Genomic DNA, 20,551 nt, shown 5'->3' with positions numbered 1-20,551 from the left:
GGAGGTTTTTCTAGTATCACTCCAATGGCCATTCAAGTGCAAGTTCACCTGCTGCCCACTATTAAGAGCTTTGTGACCGAACGAGAAATCTGATACTAACTTTGCAATCAAGAAATTGTTTTTATTTTTTGATATACAACTGGAAACATGTTTAGTCTTGACTTTCTTTTGTATCGTTAGCAGGGAGAGAGTTGTGAGAAAGGCGGAACTGGCATCTTCTTTCAACCTGTGTTACTGTATATGCAAGTTATGCTTTAGCATGTTACCATAATATAAAGGCTTAGCAGTTTTCCTTTGATAGCTAATAATGCAAGTTGTGTAACCACAGCAGATGGGCAAAAAAAAATAAAAAATCCATAATGTAATAGTGCTTTATCTCACTTTTCCTTTAGCTCTGCAATGTAAACCATTACCATTTTAGAGAAACTGCAATGTTTACATTGCACGTTAAGACTTTCTCTAGTGGCTGTTTTACCAGACAGCCACTAGAGGCGCTTCCTGCAGTGTCACAGAGTTTAACTCTGTGAAACAAAGCTGGCCATCCACACACTTTGCATGAGGATGTTCAGCCTTTTGAAAATCCTCTATGGGGAAGGATATTCCTCATGGCATTTGTTTTTTCCCGAATCGCAGTGATGTCAGCGGAGGAGGAGCCTGATCCAGCACTCAGGGACATCGGCGCCTGAATCAAGTTAGTGAAAAAAGCGATAACACTTTATTTGCCACCGGGGTGGTCACTGGGGGTGCAGAGGGGGCAGAGAGACACTATATTGTTCCTTTAATGCTCTCGTTCCAAGTAGTGAAAATATTTAAGAGGTTTTACGTTCACATTATGACAGGCACAGATTTTTTTTAAAGGATTTTTTATTACAGGATTTGTATTATTTTAAGGTGATATTTGAGCCTTCCCTGTGATTCGTTCATTAGTTATATACATCTGCCACTTCATACATTGAGAAGGAGGAAGAAGGTTCACACATTATAAAGCCACATCCTCACACGTTATGTCTGAACATTCATATTTCTCCCTGCCGCAGACTTAAACTAATGTTCTCACAAAATGGTAAAACGACTTCTTGTTGTTTATATTTTACAGCTCTGCCATCAAAGTGAGTATGTTTTATTTGTTTTATATGCCTGAATCATTTTCTTGTTACAGTGTTAGATTGCAACAGTGTGGAGAGCCCAGAGAAAAATGTCACGTATTATGTATTATTGTGTATTTGATGTGTATATATATATATATATATTTGGATATCTACTCCACAACATAGAACAAAAAGAAACAAGTTTATGCTACAGAAATGTTATATTTTGTATGTGTGTGAACACTTTGTAGTGGTTTATATATATATATTCTAATTTATTTATAGTGATATATTAGTACAGATGATGTTGGATTTGTTTTATTAAATACATAGCACACTACCATTCACACACTGAGTTACAAAAGGAGAAAACAAAAAAGCACCGTATTAGTATCGTTATGTATCAGACATAATATTGCATTTAGAAATAGGAATGTGTGTATACATGTTTCCTACGAATGCGTACAATAATACATTAATTATTTTTTTATAATTCACAATCTTATAAATCTTTTTTCTTTAGTATAATTTTTAACTTACAATTAGTTAGTCATTTAAGTTAGTCTGCAATTAGAATTTATACATGGAACATGGTACAGTATCACACATAATGTTACTGAAATCTTGATAAACCATTGACTAGAGTGCAGAGAGTATTTGTGAATGGAAACATTTCAAGTTTTCAAGTTGGACAAATGTGAAGAGTGGAGTGCCACAGGGTTCTTTCCCTGGGTCCATTTCTCTTTAATATGATTATAAATTATATTGAAGTGGACATTGAAAGTCAGGTGTCACTGTTTGCAGATGACACAAACTCAGTCTGAAAATGATAACTTCTCTACAGAGGGATTTAAATAAATAGGAGGGTCTGGACAGGCAAGAGACAGAAAATAGTCATTACAGACAAATGTAAAGTTGTGCATTTTGGAATAAAGAACCCACAAGCAATGTGTACATTAAATGGGGTTACATTAGGGATAACATTAAATGAAAAGGACATAGGGGAACTTAAAGATAGCAAACTAAGCAACATAATGCAATGCCGGTCTGCCGTTGCAAAGGATAGTAAGGTGCTGTCATGTATAAAAAGGGGTAACGATTCACATGACAAAGATTGAATTTTGCCTCTTTATAAGTCAATGGTAAAACCCTACCTTGTACATGCTTTGCAATTTTGGGCACCAGTTGTAAAGAATGGTATTACAAAATCATGGACAATAAAATGAAAAGGGGGATAGAAGACTTTATTAATGGAAAAACGTTAGAAAAACTGCATTTATTTTTCTTAAGAAAAATAAATCTGATATGATAACATATACAAATATATACATAATCAGTACAAACCACTAACCTGTTCATTAGCAGGAATATACAAAAGACAAGAGGTCACCTGTTGAGACTGGAAGAAGGGCATTTTCGTTTACAGCAAAATAAATGTTCTTTACAGTAAGAACAATAAAGATGTAGAATTTTTTTACCCAAATAATTCATCTCATCAGATTCTGTAGATATTTCTTAAAAAGACATGGAGATTTTTTAATTAAAAAAAACCCCAGAATGTTCAAGGATATAATTAATATGTATAGGAAGTTAGGAACAGGGTGTTGATCCAAGAGAAAATTTAATTTTGAAATCATCAAAACTGAAATCAAGAAAGAGTGTTATACCCTTTTTGTGGTACAATTGTCCATCTCATCAAATTGGAGGTTAGCCTTATTCTGGAGGAACCATATTAAAAGATGGACTTAAGTTTTTTTAATCATAGATTACTATGTAACTATCATAAATATTAATACATTGTAATCATTTTTAAGTCAAGACGTGTTTATCCTCCCATATAGAATAGATAAAAACAAAAAAGGTTTTAGGACACTTTATTTTAATTTATATATGGTCTATTTGAAATACGTGTATTACTATAATTTCATATTTATTTTTAAAATAGTGTATGTTACAGTTAACCCCTTTATGACAGTGGTTGTGCCAGGACAATCATAGGATTTCCTTAGCCTCTTGTCCCGGAGTGGTTAAGGTTAATTAACGGCAGTCACATACTAGTACTTGCATAGTCACTAATTTAACATTTTTTACTTCTTTTCTATGAAGTATATTTAACTAAATGTTGCACTTAGATGTTTTTCAAAATGGAAAAAAAAAAAAAAAAAAGCAAAACAAAATATGCTGGGTTTATCAAGGCCAACCGAACAGTTTATGGATATCAGATATCAGAAACTGATGGATTTGTGTTCAGTTAATACAGGATGGGCTGGGTATCAATTAAAACCTATTTTCCACAGTCGAGTATTAACTAAAACACATTTGATTTGAAATCTCATGGACATGACAATCGAAAGCTGGATCATTTTTTTTCCTGCCAAGTACAATGCAAGCAAGCAAAAAATTACCATTTATATAAAACGTGAATGATTTCTATGAATTTGTAGCGAGTTGATAAGTTAGTGAACAGTGATCCCCATGGTATGCCCTAATTTGCTATTTTGTTTTTTTTTGTGCTCACTAGAGAGTATTTCATGCATCAGTGGGATTTTATAAAAAAGATCCTATTGAGTTTAGTCAAAACCTGCCTCTCCATTGAATGTCATGGGATTCAGGTACCTAGAACTTAGAAATAGAAGATTTATCAATGTGTTTTAAAAAGTAGCCTAACGTACTACAAGTGGGGCAATCGTTCTGGAAACCAGTAGAGCCAGTAGGCACAGTACATTAGTAACTCCTCGCCATTTATATTTTTACACCACTTTTTAGAACAGAACACTTTGATAAATCTCTCCCTTTGTATCTTCCAAGTTCTTTCAATTTGAGATCAATTTGCCACCTTATTCCAAAACGAAAACTACTGATACAGGGAATCTAGAACATTAAGTGCGCAATCACTTGAATGTAGAGGCCCTGTACGGCCAGCGAAGTGAACATTTGTATTTTTACCTTTACCCTTCCGTGATATAATATGTCCAGGCTGTGAATATTCAGTAGATGTGAGTACATCCACTTACAGTAGTTATTATTATTATTGACATTTATATAGTGCCAACAGATTCCGTAACTCTTTACAATATTACAAGAGGGGGGGATTTAACAATAAATGAGATAATTACAAAAACTTACAGGAACAACAGGTTGAAGAGGACCCTGTTCAAACAAGCTTACAGTCTAGTTAATGTGGTCAATTCACTTTGTTTCAAAAAGGAAATAATGATTCAAAAGTGTACAACACAGCACCAGGTGGGAGAGATTCTCTTTACGTATATTCTTGATGTATACGTAGCTGTATTTTATTTTTGTATAATAGCTGTTCCTCACTTAATGGGTTGAAGAATATTCCATTATATATGCCATCACGCCTTGATGTTTGTCCTAGTGAGCCCAATCATTTGCCGTAGCAGAGTTATTTCTGGACTCTTGATGGTTAATATTGTTTTAGAGCAATTTTATTTTATTTGTAAATTGTTTGATGAAGAACATTTCTACTTCTCTAGAGAATGCACATTAGTGCACATCCGTGCTTGGCAGATCCAGTCCATAGTCTGTGCAAATGTTTCGGTACACAACCCCCTTAACTTGGATGTCCCTCTCAGTGTATGCTGTCCTAGCTAACACCATGCATCCAGCTACTATGTGCTCTCTCTCTATCACTGAATAAAAACTACATTCAATCTTGATAATTTGTACTTGTAAGGGACTTTATGTTATTATTGAGCTTGTAAAACTGCTGTCTGTATATGATTAGAATGTCCACAATAACTTTTTATTAGCACCAGAGGATTGACCATATATGTTGTTAGTAGAAGTCTTTGAAGGTCTCTACCCTTTCACCATTGCTTAAAGGGATCCTATAGTGCCAGGAAATAAAACATTTTCCTGGCACTATAGACTCTTGGAGACCCCCCCTCCCTCGGTGCTGAAGGGTTAAAACCCCTTCAGCCACTTACCTTAATCCAGCTTTGGGCTACCTCGTGCTGGTGACCTCACCTCCCCCGCCGATGTCAGCTTCCGAGTGGAGCCGCATGTGCATGTGCTGCCAGAGGCACGCAAGCATTCAAACCCGCCCATAGGAAAGCATTACTCACTGCTTTCCTATGGGAATCTTATTTGACAATGGAACCCGTGAAGACGTCCACCGTCAAATAAGTGCAATTTACTCAGTGTAAATCGCGCAAGCGGCCTCTAGTGGCTGTCAGGGAGACAGCCACTAGAGGTTGGATTAACCCTGCAGTGTAAACATAGCAGTCAGGGCCGGTGCTAGGATTTTTGACTACACAGGCGAATATGCATTTTGACGCCCTCCCCCCCCATCCCCCAAAAAATATAAATAAACAATGCATCTTCACCTCTGTGTCTCGTAGCCCCCTTTTGAATTTCTTACCCCCATTAGTGTTGCATATCCAACCTCTTGAATGTCTTACCCCTTTGTGCCCTTCAGTGTGTCTCCTCCAACCCCTCTTATGTATTTCTTACTTCCCGCCAGCCCCTTTCTGTCTCTTTCTTCCCCCCAGCCCCTATCTATCTCTCTTTTTCTCCCACATAGACATAGATACAGGCAAAAATACATACATACACAAATACACAAACATACAGACACACACACAACCATACAAGCACACAGACATAATTATTCAGGCACACAGTCACAAAGATATAAAGGCACACAATCAAACAAACACAGTCATACAATCTACACATACAGGTACATTGTCGTACAAACACAGACATACATTTATACAGACACAGGCACACACAGAAATACAGACACAGACATAAAGAAACAGAGAGGCATATAGAGACATACATACACAATGATACAGACAGACATACACACACACACACTGACATTCATACACACACACACTGACAGACAGACATATACACACACACTGACAGACATACACACACTGACATACACGCACACACTGACATACACACACACACTGACAGACATACACACACACTGACATACACACACACTGACATACACACACTGACAGACATACACACACACTGACAGACAGACACACACACACTGACAGACATACACACACTGACAGACAGACATACACACACACACACTGACAGACATACACACACACACTGACAGACAGACATATACACACACACACACACTGACAGACATACACACACTAACATACACACACACACTGACAGACATACACACACACTGACATACACACACACACACTGACAGACATACACACACACTGACAGACATACACGCACACACTGACAGACATACACACACTGACAGACAGACATACACATACACACACTGACAGACATACACACACACACACTGACAGACAGACACACACACACACACACTGACAGACAGGTTCAGGAGAGTGGCTTACCTGGGATCCAAAGTGCTGCCTGTCATACAATCTACACATACAGGTACATTGTCGTACAAACACAGACATACATTTATACAGACACAGGCACACACAGAAATACAGACACAGACATAAAGAAACAGAGAGGCATATAGAGACATACATACACAATGATACAGACAGACATACACACACACACACTGACATTCATACACACACACACTGACAGACAGACATATACACACACACTGACAGACATACACACACTGACATACACGCACACACTGACATACACACACACACTGACAGACATACACACACACTGACATACACACACACTGACATACACACACTGACAGACATACACACACACTGACAGACAGACACACACACACTGACAGACATACACACACTGACAGACAGACATACACACACACACACTGACAGACATACACACACACACTGACAGACAGACATATACACACACACACACACTGACAGACATACACACACTGACATACACACACACACTGACAGACATACACACACACTGACATACACACACACACACTGACAGACATACACACACACTGACAGACATACACGCACACACTGACAGACATACACACACTGACAGACAGACATACACATACACACACTGACAGACATACACACACACACACTGACAGACAGACACACACACACACACACTGACAGACAGGTTCAGGAGAGTGGCTTACCTGGGATCCAAAGTGCTGCCTGAGGTAGTTGGGAGTTGGAGCTGGTCCTGCCCAGCCCTCCTCCTCTCTGCCCTCTGCTGTCTTCTTGGTGAGGGCTTCCTCCCAGGCTGACGTGAGGGGGCCGGCGGTAGCGCCGCCCCTGCTGGGTGCCAGCCGCACTGTGTGCTACAGAGGGAGCAGGGATATGACGTGTTCATATCCCCGCCCCCTCCACACAGTCCGCGGCACTTCCGGCTTGCGCTCGGCCAAGCTACAAGAAGTGACCGGCAGGAGAGGGGAGCTGTGCGCTTCCCTCCTGCCGGTCACCCGGACTTTTGCGCCCCCGGGCCGGTGCGCCCTAAGGCGGCCGCCTGAGCCGCCTTATAGACGCGCCGGCCCTGATAGCAGTTTCTCTTAAACTGTTATGTTTTCAACTGAAGGGTTAAAACTGGGGGACCTGGCACCCAGACCACTTCATTGAGCTGAAGTGGTCTGAGTGCCTATAGTGGTCATTTAAGTAGTGTAGCTAGGAAGGATTGCATTGAATATCTGGACATACATTCTGACTACTTTTTTTCATTGATGTCCTGGCTCAGCTAGTGGTCAATGTTTGTATACAGGGAGTGCAGAATTATTAGGCAAGTTGTATTTTTGAGGATTAATTTTATTATTGAACAACAACCATGTTCTCAATGAACCCAAAAAACTCATTAATATCAAAGCTGAATATTTTTGGAAGTAGTTTTTAGTTTGTTTTTAGTTATAGCTATTTTAGGGGGATATCTGTGTGTGCAGGTGACTATTACTGTGCATAATTATTAGGCAACTTAACAAAAAACAAATATATACCCATTTCAATTATTTATTTTTACCAGTGAAACCAATATAACATCTCAACATTCACAAATATACATTTCTGACATTCAAAAACATAACAAAAACAAATCAGTGACCAATATAGCCACCTTTCTTTGCAAGGACACTCAAAAGCCTGCCATCCATGGATTCTGTCAGTGTTTTGATCTGTTCGCCATCAACATTGCGTGCAGCAGCAACCACAGCCTCCCAGACACTGTTCAGAGAGGTGTACTGTTTTCCCTCCTTGTAAATCTCACATTTGATGATGGACCACAGGTTCTCAATGGGGTTCAGATCAGGTGAACAAGGAGGCCATGTCATTAGATTTTCTTCTTTTATACCCTTTCTTGCCAGCCACGCTGTGGAGTACTTGGACGCGTGTGATGGAGCATTGTCCTGCATGAAAATCATGTTTTTCTTGAAGGATGCAGACTTCTTCCTGTACCACTGCTTGAAGAAGGTGTCTTCCAGAAACTGGCAGTAGGACTGGGAGTTGAGCTTGACTCCATCCTCAACCTGAAAAGGCCCCACAAGCTCATCTTTGATGATACCAGCCCAAACCAGTACTCCACCTCCACCTTGCTGGCGTCTTAGTCGGACTGGAGCTCTCTGCCCTTTACCAATCCAGCCACGGGCCCATCCATCTGGCCCATCAAGACTCACTCTCATTTCATCAGTCCATAAAACCTTAGAAAAATCAGTCTTGAGATATTTCTTGGCCCAGTCTTGACGTTTCAGCTTGTGTGTCTTGTTCAGTGGTGGTCGTCTTTCAGCCTTTCTTACCTTGGCCATGTCTCTGAGTATTGCACACCTTGTGCTTTTGGGCACTCCAGTGATGTTGCAGCTCTGAAATATGGCCAAACTGGTGGCAAGTGGCATCTTGGCAGCTGCACGCTTGACTTTTCTCAGTTCATGGGCAGTTATTTTGCGCCTTGGTTTCTCCACACGCTTCTTGCGACCCTGTTGACTATTTTCAATGAAACGCTTGATTGTTCGATGATCACGCTTCAGAAGCTTTGCAATTTTAAGAGTGCTGCATCCCTCTGCAAGATATCTCACTATTTTTGACTTTTCTGAGCCTGTCAAGTCCTTCTTTTGACCCATTTTGCCAAAGGAAAGGAAGTTGCCTAATAATTATGCACACCTGATATAGGGTGTTGATGTCATTAGACCACACCCCTTCTCATTACAGAGATGCACATCACCTAATATGCTTAATTGGTAGTAGGCTTTCGAGCCTATACAGCTTGGAGTAAGACAACATGCATAAAGAGGATGATGTGGTCAAAATACTCATTTGCCTAATAATTCTGCACTCCCTGTAGAGAAACAGGTATATGGCTCCTAGGGTGGAGCCTTAGAGTAGGGGTGTTATGAAGTTTCCCTTTGCCCCAAACCCCATGTGTTTCTGAAATCCAGTAACAGCCCTTGGATGTGCAAATTAGTGAAAGGTTTAAACAATGCTGTCCATATGCATAATGCTGAGTGTAGAGAAACGTTATCATGTTATTACTCTATTTATAAAATGCCAACACATTCCATAGCACTGTCCATGGGATCTATTGGTACAAGTAAAAAGACAAAGACACAATGCGCCTATGCTTCTATTGACATAAATTCAGTCTGAATATGGAAGCCGTATTCTGAGATATTCATTTGGTTTTCCTTGTACACAATAGAGAGCAAGCTGTGTAGCATTTTTGTTGCAAATGTATATGGGGTGTATGTGACCCCATATAATCCATACACTTCTGTTTCAATCTGTTATACATGTTTGGAAAGGGGGCCAAAAATAAAGAATATATGTCACTTTTCGACCTCTTAGCATTACCTGTCAGGGAACTTAAATGTAAGGGACAACCTTTAATTGTGGGCATAGCCAGATTAAGAGCCCATTGGGCCTGGTGCTGACAATTATGATGGGCCTAATTACAGAATCTTATTGACAGAAAACACTAAAACCAAACTTCCCAAGCATCATGTATCTGGTGGAGGTGGTGCTGGAGGGAAGCTCACAGGATGCAGCTGTAAGAAAACACATACCCTATGCTAATGTCTCACGTTCCTCTTTCAAGTAAATTCAAATCCCCTAACAGCAGGTCCGGTAGAGGAGATTGTCAGTGGGCAGGGTAAAAGGGTGGGCCACTGACGCGAGTCACATAACCAGAACCGTCCAAAGGGGCGAACATGCCCAAAAGGGGACATGTCTGCCTGAAGAATTAGGTCAGCCTGGTGTAAATGCATGACAGGCTGCCTGCCAATCATCCATACTGGCAAACAAAGGGCATGCCATGCAGACCACACCCTGAGCTTAGCATAAATGTGTCTAATGATGCGCTCGCTCCACGCTTTCTATGGACTGTCCCCTAGCCTTCGCTGGTCCACTCCTCTCCTAAATGTCTTACTATCCGACAGAAGTCTGGGACAGAAAAAAAAGTGTATGTAGTGAGTGTAGAAGAAAGGGAACATGCCACAGTATTAGAGAGACTGAAGCAGCAAGAGCATTTGCATAGTGCGCAAAAACAGCTTTACCTTAACTAATTTCATTGTCAGCCAGTCCACATCGGTTTTGTTCCCCTACATCCATCTTAAGTTTCCATACTTAAGCAAGAGCATGTGAAGAGTAGTAAAACAAAAACAAACAAAAAAATGTATATATATATTTTAAATCAGTGGGCCGACTGCATGGGTATGGGCCTGGAGCTGCAGCTCCATCAGCCCCTATGTTAATCTGGACCTGATGGTGGGCCACAAGCTGAGGTATACATTGCCTACTGCAAATATTTTAAAAACTTTTGCGCTTGGTTAATAAAATAACTTCTTATTTTCTCACAATGTTTAATACAAGATTATTTTTAAAAATAATTGTACATATGTTGTAACATTTGTTCTAATTATAGATATATCTTTGTTTTGACAGTATTTTCTTGTGATGCTCTAAATGTAACTCAGTTGCCGAAGCGTTTAGTGTTACTGGAAGGACAGAGTGCTGTTATAAATTGCATCTGGGAACCTGACCATACAGCGAAGCAGATCAGAGTGGAATGGAGAATATCTAACATATCATCAACAGACGAGGAAAATAAAACACTTTTAGCATCTATTCTATGGAAAGGAAATGATAAATGCAACGTTACTCAAAGGAATCACAGTGGGAGTACTTATTATGTATCGAATGGTAAAGCAGAGATACGGATTGACTCAGTCACAGTGAGAGACAAAGGAATTTACTTCTGTGAGATCAATATTGAAATTCCAAAACTTCAGTATGGAAGAGGAAATGGCACTGAATTAGGTATCAATATATTAAACAATACTGACAATACTGGTAAGGATACCTGTGTTATGAATGAATACATAAAGACTTTAAAATTATAAAATTACTTCATGAAACCTATATTGAAACTTGAATATATACGGGAAAAAGTGTTCTTATCTTCCCAACACAATTAATAGTACAACAATCCATTTATCGTACTTTTCCATCAAAGAGCTTCTTTCACACAACGTCTCTTTCCTTTATTACACAAATTCTCTATAGAATGGAGAATATTTTATCAAAATGCATAGCATATTTTTACAATACAGTACTATGTTAGAAATACCAAAGTAAAAAAGAGTGTGTGCATATTCTCTGTTTTTGTTTGTTTGGGGCTCCTCAGCGAGGCACAGTGAGCACAGGTTCCACAGGCCGGTGAAATAGCTCAGTGGGCTAATGCATCAGCAGAATCTGTTCTAACCCTTGGGTCACAGGTTCAAATCCTGGCAGGGTTGACTCAGCCCTTCATCCTTCCGAGGTAGATAAAATGAGTACCATTAAATTGGGTGATAGTAACAACCCCTGGATGTTGGGCTAAGGTAACATCCCCAGGACGTACTTGGAAACCAGAGTAATCTGAATGGACCTTTCCTGTTATTATTATATAGATTACCCTTTTTGGTTAAGGCGAGCCCTAGCAAACTGCATTGCAACAAAAACAGAGAATATGGACAAAAGCTTAAGGAAACTCAGTAGCTTGCCTTCCTCTAGTGTTACTGTATTTCTCATGCAGAGGGAACTTGCGGCATTTTGGTTCTGGACTGCCCTTATAGGCAGGATCAGTCTGCGATGCAAATGATATACGTCTTCTCTATAATGGCACAAGTGAGCAAATACTTTTTTGAGACCTGAGTTGGGACTAACCAAAGGGCAAGCTACTGAGTTTTTCTCAGCTTTTGTCTGTTCTCAGAATTCTCATATTCTCTGTTTTTGCTGCATTTGCTTGGGCTCTCCCTAAGCTAAATGTTTAGTTCAGATGTGGACCCCGTGCTCACTGTGTCTAGAGTGGTATCTGCTACACATTGCTGACAAGTCATCTATCATCCAGTGTTCCTGTATTTCTCATATAGAGGGAACTTGCCGGCAATTTGGTTCTGGACTGCCCCTACGTATGGGAACTGTCTGATATGCAAATAGAATAGAATGTCTTGGTAATGGCAAAAGTGAGCAAAAACATTTTAGAGACCTGAGTGGGGATTAACCGAAATGTTTCTCTAAGCATTTGTCCATTGTCAGCATTCTCATATTCTCTGTTTTAATCAAAATAGGGAGCTTTTGTGTTTAGTAGTAGCTTTCATTTTCATTATTTTGCTCCTTTATTTGCTTAATAGATAAGTCCCTAATTTGGTACCCTTAATTATGTCAATCCAACTTAAGGTTACTGAATACAGTAGTGTTGTGGATTGCGTCACTGGTGGCGCATCATCATGGTCCCGCCCCCTGTCCTGACTTCCTAAAGATCCAAGTTGGAGATATGCCATACACATATAATACGCACAATGACACACACTTTTATATACACACTCAGACATAGTGAACACACAATGTGTCATGGTCTGAGTATTCTAGGTGTTGTTCAGCCATGAATTTGAACACATTTCTGTGTCAATACAGATACAGATACTAATACTTAGTATGTTCCCAGCAGAGGCGATTCTCTAATTAGGTGAGCTAGGCAGAAACTCTGACTGCCCATTCTTCACCCCAGAATGGCAGAATGGCAGTTAAATCTTTCCTTGGATCAATAAGCTACACCCCACTAATTAAAAATTATATTACTGAATATTATGTTAAAAAACAACTTCTAGTTGCTTTTTAAAAATCTGTCCAGACTCAAATAGAGAATTCCACATCCCTATTGTTGTTACTGCAAAGAACCCTTTCCTTTGCCATATGCTAAATCTCCTTCCTTCCAGTCTATATGGGTGACCTTGTGTCCAATGTATAGTTCTATTCATGAAAAGATTTCCAGACAAAGATTTGTATTGACCCCAAATATTTTTGTATGATATCCCCGTGATGTGCCATTTTTTCCAAACTGAGGAGCTTTAAATGTGTTAGTTTTTTTTCTTAATAAAAATCTTACATTCCCCTTATAATTTTTTTAGCCCACCTCTTCAATTTTTTTTGTGCCATGAGATCCTTTCAAAAGTGCTAAATATTACAATGTTCAAGGTGTGGTCTTACCAGCCATTTATAAAGCGACATGATTATATGTTAGTCTAAAGACTTAATGTCACTTTTTCTGCATGACAGTACCTTACTAGTCTTAGATATTGTTGCCCAGTTTGTTGTCTATAACTATTCCAAAATCTTCCTCATATGTAGTTTCTTTAACTCACTACCAATTAGGATGTAAATTACTTGTGTATTCCTGACCCCAAAGTGCATAAATAAGAATTTATCTATATTCAATTTCATCTGCATTTGTGTGCCCTGTCTCGAAATATTACTAAAACCCCCCTGCAACAAAGTAATATCCACTCTCATTATATTGCCTTTCATCTGCCACATGACTTTCAATGATTATTTAAAGATGATTAATTTATTGGCTGAATAGAAGTGGTCCCAGAACAGATGCTGGAAGCACACCACTTTCCACTTTTGTCAAGATATGCCATACACATATAATACGCACAATGACACACACTTTTATATACAAACTCAGACATAGTGAACACACAATGTGTCATGGTCTGAGTATTCTAGGTGTTGTTCAGTCATGAATTTGAACACATTTCTGTGTCAATACAGATACAAAGCATCATCCCTGCATCTTTTTTAATACTTAGTATGTTCCCAGCAGAGGCGATTCTCTAATTAGGTGAGCTAGGCAGCTAACTCTACCATGCTGATTTCTGCTAATGACATTGGTGTTTCCAATGAATTCCTGAATTTTATTGTTAATTACCCTACAAATACTTTTTCAGTCACAGAAGTTAAAGCAACACTATGCGCACCTGAAATGCTTTATGTGTGAAGAGTGTGTCCTTTTTTTTCTTTTTCAGAAAGTGCAGATTTTAATAGAAATTGGCACATTTATAAAATGTTGTTGTTACAATCTGTGTCAATTAGACACGTCATGTTACTTCCTGGTTTGGTTAGCTCAGTGGAGCTAAATTTGAGATGCAGACAATTGCCCAGAGCATCTACCTTACAAAGATGTCTCATTGAACTGAATTGGGAAGTCCTTAATTAGACAGTCATTGTATTTGGGCAATGGAGTGTCCTTCTAAGAATAACACAAAATAATGTATTAAGGCACTTCAATGATTACTTTTTTAGCTTAAACATCAAAAGTGCATGTGCTCCTCTAAATAGCATGTGTCTTAGACATCCAGAAAGTACAAATAAACCAAAACGTAAAGTGTGCATAATGCTATAGATAACCCACCAAAGCATTGCGGTTTAATATAGTAGAGGAAAAATAATAATCTTATTATTATTTTTATAAATTTTTATATGTTCCTTAAACTTTGTAAGATTTTACATTCATGTATTCATTATGCATATATAAGGAGATTTAAACAGGAAATATTTTTCTTTTTCTTTTTCCTGTACTATTTAATGTCACTAATCTTTGAGATTTTATTTTGAGCTCCCAGGTCTATAATTTCCACATTTGCTTTTCATTTTGAGCTCACAGGTCTATAATTTTCACATTTCTTGAAACATCTGTTATGATTCCTGAAAAAAGAGTTATGAAAGATTAAAAACAGAGGTTCTCTTATGTCCACACTTAGCTCATTAACTACTCATGGATGAATACCATTTGACCTTTGTTTGCATTAGCTTTCTCCAATGCTTTGTCTTAAGTTATCCAATCACAATTTGTATATACGTTTTTTGCAGCACAAAAAGAGTTTGTGCCAGTTAATGCGTTTTAAAATTTCCCTTACTATACTGAATTTTGCCTCTTTTAAAATGATATGTTTTAGTATACCCCATGTGGATTTGCTTTCTTTATTTCAAGACATCACATTGCGGTCAGCATTTCTCAATTATTCCCTTATCTGAATGTTTGACAAAAGATCAACATTGTTTGTTATAACCAGAAACAGACAAGCATCCTTTCTAGTTGGTGCTTCTACCAATTGTGACATGAAGGTGTCATTTAACAGGTTCAAAAACCTGATTTCCTTGCCTGAACAACTGGTCCCTCTATCCCAATTTTTGTCTAGGTAATTAAAATCTCCAATAATAAAGGTGTAACCCAAATGTGTAGCTTTCCCAATTTGCTCTTACAGCTGTTTGCTCTAATCAATATTAATATTAAGTGGTTTATAGCATATTCCAGCTTATAATTGATTTCCCCTCTTTTGCCTAAGCAGATATCTACCCATAAAGCTTCCACATTTTCCCATTTTCCTTGTCACGTATCACTTGCTTACTATTTGGTTTATCTCGTGGTTGACATAAATACATACATACCCCTCTACTTTTCCATTTTTTTCCATCCTTCATGAATGGCATGGAAACATTTAATTGCCCAATTTTATGTGGCTCATCTCAATGTTTCAGTAATATTTATTATCTCATATTGCTTAGTGTATGCTATTGCCTATAGTTCACCCATTTTGTTATTGAGGCTCCTTGCATTAGTAAGCATAAATGTAATATTGCCATAAGCCACTGGTACTTCATGCACATTTTTATTGTATGCCTCCTCTCTTCTGATCTTACCATTCCCCCCAATTCCACCCCTTGTTGTGAGATAAATCCCATCTTCTTTCTACTCCGTCTTTGTTTTGTAGACTTCTGTGTCACAGCCACCACTACCACCACTAGTTTTAAATATCCTCCAACCTTTTAGAGATCCCATCCCCCAGTACAGCAGATCTTCTTTTTTATTAAAGTACTGTGACAGACCGCCTGGCACTCCGACTGGGTATCTCCACCAGTCGCTGCTTCCTAGCAACATTAAGTACTCCTAAGCAATACACCATAACCAATGTAAACCCCACAGCCAGTGTTACAGCTTGGTTGGGGTCTCGCTATCCTCCACCCACCCTGTACCCAAGACTAGGATCCAGCTTCCAGTGGGTAGACCTCTCCTAGTCCAGAGAGTAAAGCAGGATGCTCTTACAAGAGCAAGAGTTGTAATCCAAGGGAGTATAGTGATTATAGCAATCCCCAGAGGGAATATAGCTGTCCCCTCCACACATGAGACATAGGTGAAGATGAACTGGTTTAATGGGTGCAACATGCAGCCTTATATGCAACTCCCCAAGGGTTTTTACTATAACATATTCCAGGGGCGTTCCCCACTGGACCTGAGAGGGGACTATGACAAAGTACACAACTTAATGACATTGGCTCTCAGGTCCAGGACACTCCCACACAAAACAGGATAATCCCTCCCTTGTGCCTGAGAGATAATTGAGTCAGGAACTGTACTAAACTCTATTATCTCCACACACAAAAAGCATATATTTTACAATAACCCGAAAGTACCCCCAAAACACATGGAAACCCCACATCCCCCAATAGCCCTGATCTGGGGGACAAACATATCCAAAAATCACACAGATTGGTTCAGGGGTTCGGGATTTCCATGGAAGTCATAATTTTGACCGACTGTGCACATGGTCCTATGCCCAAAACAGTTCCAAGGAATCTGGGCTAACGGTCGGTCCCTCTTTCTGGAGTACAAAAGTACATAAATCACCTGAACTGAGCCTTTGAAAGTGCATTGGGCAAGGTATATTGCAGGGCCCATAGTCCTGAGGCAAGAGGCTGGCCAGTAGGCTCCTCCAAGAACCCGTGATGAGGTTTAGTTCGTCACAAGTACCATACATCACAGCTATAGAGATTTCACCTAAGCGCGATATGTTTGTTTCTTTACCTCTGTAAAAAGAGGAATTCTTTATTACAAAAAACATCCTTGCAGAACCATGTTTCACCCTTTGAGTGCAACACGTTTGTTTCTTTCCCTCGGTAAAAGAGGAAATTATTTATTACAAAAACGTCCTCGCAGAACCCGTTTCACCCTTTCAGTGCAGTCTCTGCAGAGTCGTTCACTTCTCGTCTGAAGGCAGAAAGATTCTGTGTAAACCTGTCTCGATTCTTTTTGTGAGCAAGTTCCTTTCAATGCCCTCCACTATCAAATTCTCAAAGCATAGACGCATGGCTTGTTGCTTCTCAAAGGGGGGTCTGGCTACTAACAATGCTGCTCCGTAAGTCCGAGAAATACTTCTCTCATTGAGGAGAATGAGACCAAGGAGAGGTCTGCTCATGGACCACTGATTCCGACACTCTTCAAATATATGATGATATTGAGAACAGTGGAGAGCATCTGCTGGGATCATTTCAGGGTGTTGCTGCATAATGTGCAGGAAGCGTTAGCTCTCTTGTGGTGGTGGGGGCTCCTTGTTTCTTACCAGTTCGGGATAACTGTTTGAAGAGGTATGTGACTACGTGGTCCAGACCCGAACCGAACAGCAGCCTGTGCACACCATGGTGTCCTCCAGAGCTGTGAGCCCCTCAGAGAGATGGAGGACAGAATGATTTTTTGCACTTTAACGAGTGCCTAGTAGGTAATGTGCAGATTACCTAGGTAATGTGAGAAATACTTGAGAAACAAAATCATTTTCTGCACTTTAACTGATCGCCCTTGTTTATCTGCAGATTAACTATGTAATGTGCACATTAACTGATTTCTGCACTTTAACTGTAATATATATATATATATATATATACACATATATAGTGTTCAAGTAAAGATTGTAGCAGTATATTTTAATATATATATATATATATATATATATATATATATATATATAAAAATAAGTGTTCTCACCATGGGAATCCATGCTGAGTTCAGTGCTATGTTAGCTGAATAGTCCTATAACAATGATATTATTATTAATGAGTACTATCTCATTTTAATATGTTAATTTTCAGATGTCTTTTCAGGATTTTCAAATTGGCTTGACAAATACAAATGGTACCTAACGCCGATCTCCACTATCATCATTCCTGTTTTGATATTCGTGTACTGCTTATACCGCAAGAGGAAAAGAAGAAGAGGTATTTTTATGTTCCTTATTATAAACAGAAATTTGAATTTAAGATAAAAACATATATATGTAAGAATTATTTAATAAAATGGATGTCATGTTTGTGAGCCAGAACATATGTGTGGATCGTGTTTATTGCATTGACAGATGGACAGACAGAGACAGAGGAATTTATGAAATGTGCTGTGCGCTACACGTTGACCTTGTTAATCATGTTGCACTTAGATATGCAAGTAAAGAACTGGTATGGCACACCATGCTATCATGCCATACCCATACTGTCAGGATGGTGTGACAGTTCGTTATTTGTAAAGTGTTTAATCCTGCAAAACAATTCTAGCATGTAAAAACAAAACAAAATCAGAGCAGGTTAATATATTTATAAAATGTAAATAAAGCAGTATAAAAAATGTCTGAATAAACAAAGCAATTCTTTTTATACCTAGTAGAACAGGTACATCCATTCTTCCATAATATGTAAATACGTAGCTTACAATTGATATTTTCTATCCAGTGGCCCATTGGTTGATGGGCAGATGAACACAAGGTCTTCTTGGACCTTTTTTTCAACTTGCTCAATGTGCAAGCCATTAAATAAACTAAAATATGATCATGTTCATGTGCCTTTAGATTGATTCACAACACCTCTGTGACAATGCAAGAATTTACTTTCACCTAATACTGCTGTCCAAATATTTTCACAAGAGACGATTATCAGTAGAGAAAGCTAAAATCAAACAGAGAGGCGATAAACTCAGCTATGTACTAACAGTGGAAAAGCAAACAAACAACAAACAAAAGTACTTTGTCATAGACAAAATAGTCTAATTTGATTGGATCTGAACCTGTTGCACAAAAACTTTTCTAAAGCTATCAGAATGGAACTATTGCAAAAATGCAAAACATCTACAATTTCTCCATGACAACAGAGTGCTGCTTTGTGTGTTTGTTGTTGATTGTGCATTACTTTAGATCTTCGCAAAATAGTTCTGGAGGGAGAGCTCATGTGTTGTTCAGCTGTTTGCTGTACTGACAGCTCAGCACAACATGTGTACCTGTGTCTTTGTGTATCTAAGTGTGTGCATAGGTGTGTCAGTGTGTGTATCAGTATGTATGTCAGTGTGTATGTGTACCTGTGTTTCTGTGTATCATTTTGTGTGTACATATCTGTCAGTTTGTGCATGTATACATCTGTATACATTTAAGTGTGTATGTGTACCAGTGTATCTATGTGTACCTGAGTTTGTGTGCATATCTGTGTCTGTGTGTCAGTGTGTGTATCTCTGTGTGGGGCAGGGCATACAACCAAACATTCAAATGCCAACACTGCTCACAAATATGCCTGTGCATTCAGATGCCAACACTGTGCACAAATACGCCCCTCCATTTAAACACCAACACAGCACACAAATGCGCCTGTGCATTCAGGCATCACTTCTGCATTGAAACACCAACACTATGCAAAAATACACTATTGCACTCACACACACACAACACACACAAACACTGCCCCGTATTCAAATGACAACAGTGGATGCAAACAAACAAATGCATTCAAACATCAATACTACACACAAATACACCATTATTGTTGCAAGAAAGTAATACATTGTGTTTATGACATTGTGTGCAGCTGTTCTTTGTGCACACTGCTTTTCTTGTTTGCGCTTATGTGTAGATATAAATTTTATGCATTCAACCTTCCATACCTATTTAATTTGGCCCTCCAGAAGAAATAAGTGTGACACTCCTGATCTAGACCCCCAAGACATATTTGGAAAGTGCTAATTAGCTGATTGTACATTCCCTGGTTAAATATTTTGATATTATTACTAATATTTTTTATGTGCAAGTTGTTACAAGCTGCTCTAGACCCTAAGTGCAAAATATATATTTTTCACATCTGGTCTGCATAGGCCCATAGAAAATGGAATGCCAAAGGTATTGCATTAATAAAACGTTAAAAATAAAAATACAAGGACACAGTTAGCACTTATTAAAAAGTAATGCACTTCAAAACACTGATGTGTATCACAGAGGAACTGAGACCACCAACTTCAGCAAACTACATGTTTTTCAAGATGTTCTCGTGGGTGGAAGCCCCAGTGTTCATCGCTCAATGTGGTTTGAAGAACATTCAGAGGTTGATCTTTACCACAGAGAAACCAAGGTGCAAACTATA

Source organism: Pelobates fuscus, chromosome 6 (assembly GCF_036172605.1).
Source record: "Pelobates fuscus isolate aPelFus1 chromosome 6, aPelFus1.pri, whole genome shotgun sequence".
Taxonomy (NCBI): domain Eukaryota; kingdom Metazoa; phylum Chordata; class Amphibia; order Anura; family Pelobatidae; genus Pelobates; species Pelobates fuscus.
The sequence above is the reverse complement of the archived record's forward strand: the minus strand, read 5'-3'. Positions refer to the sequence as shown.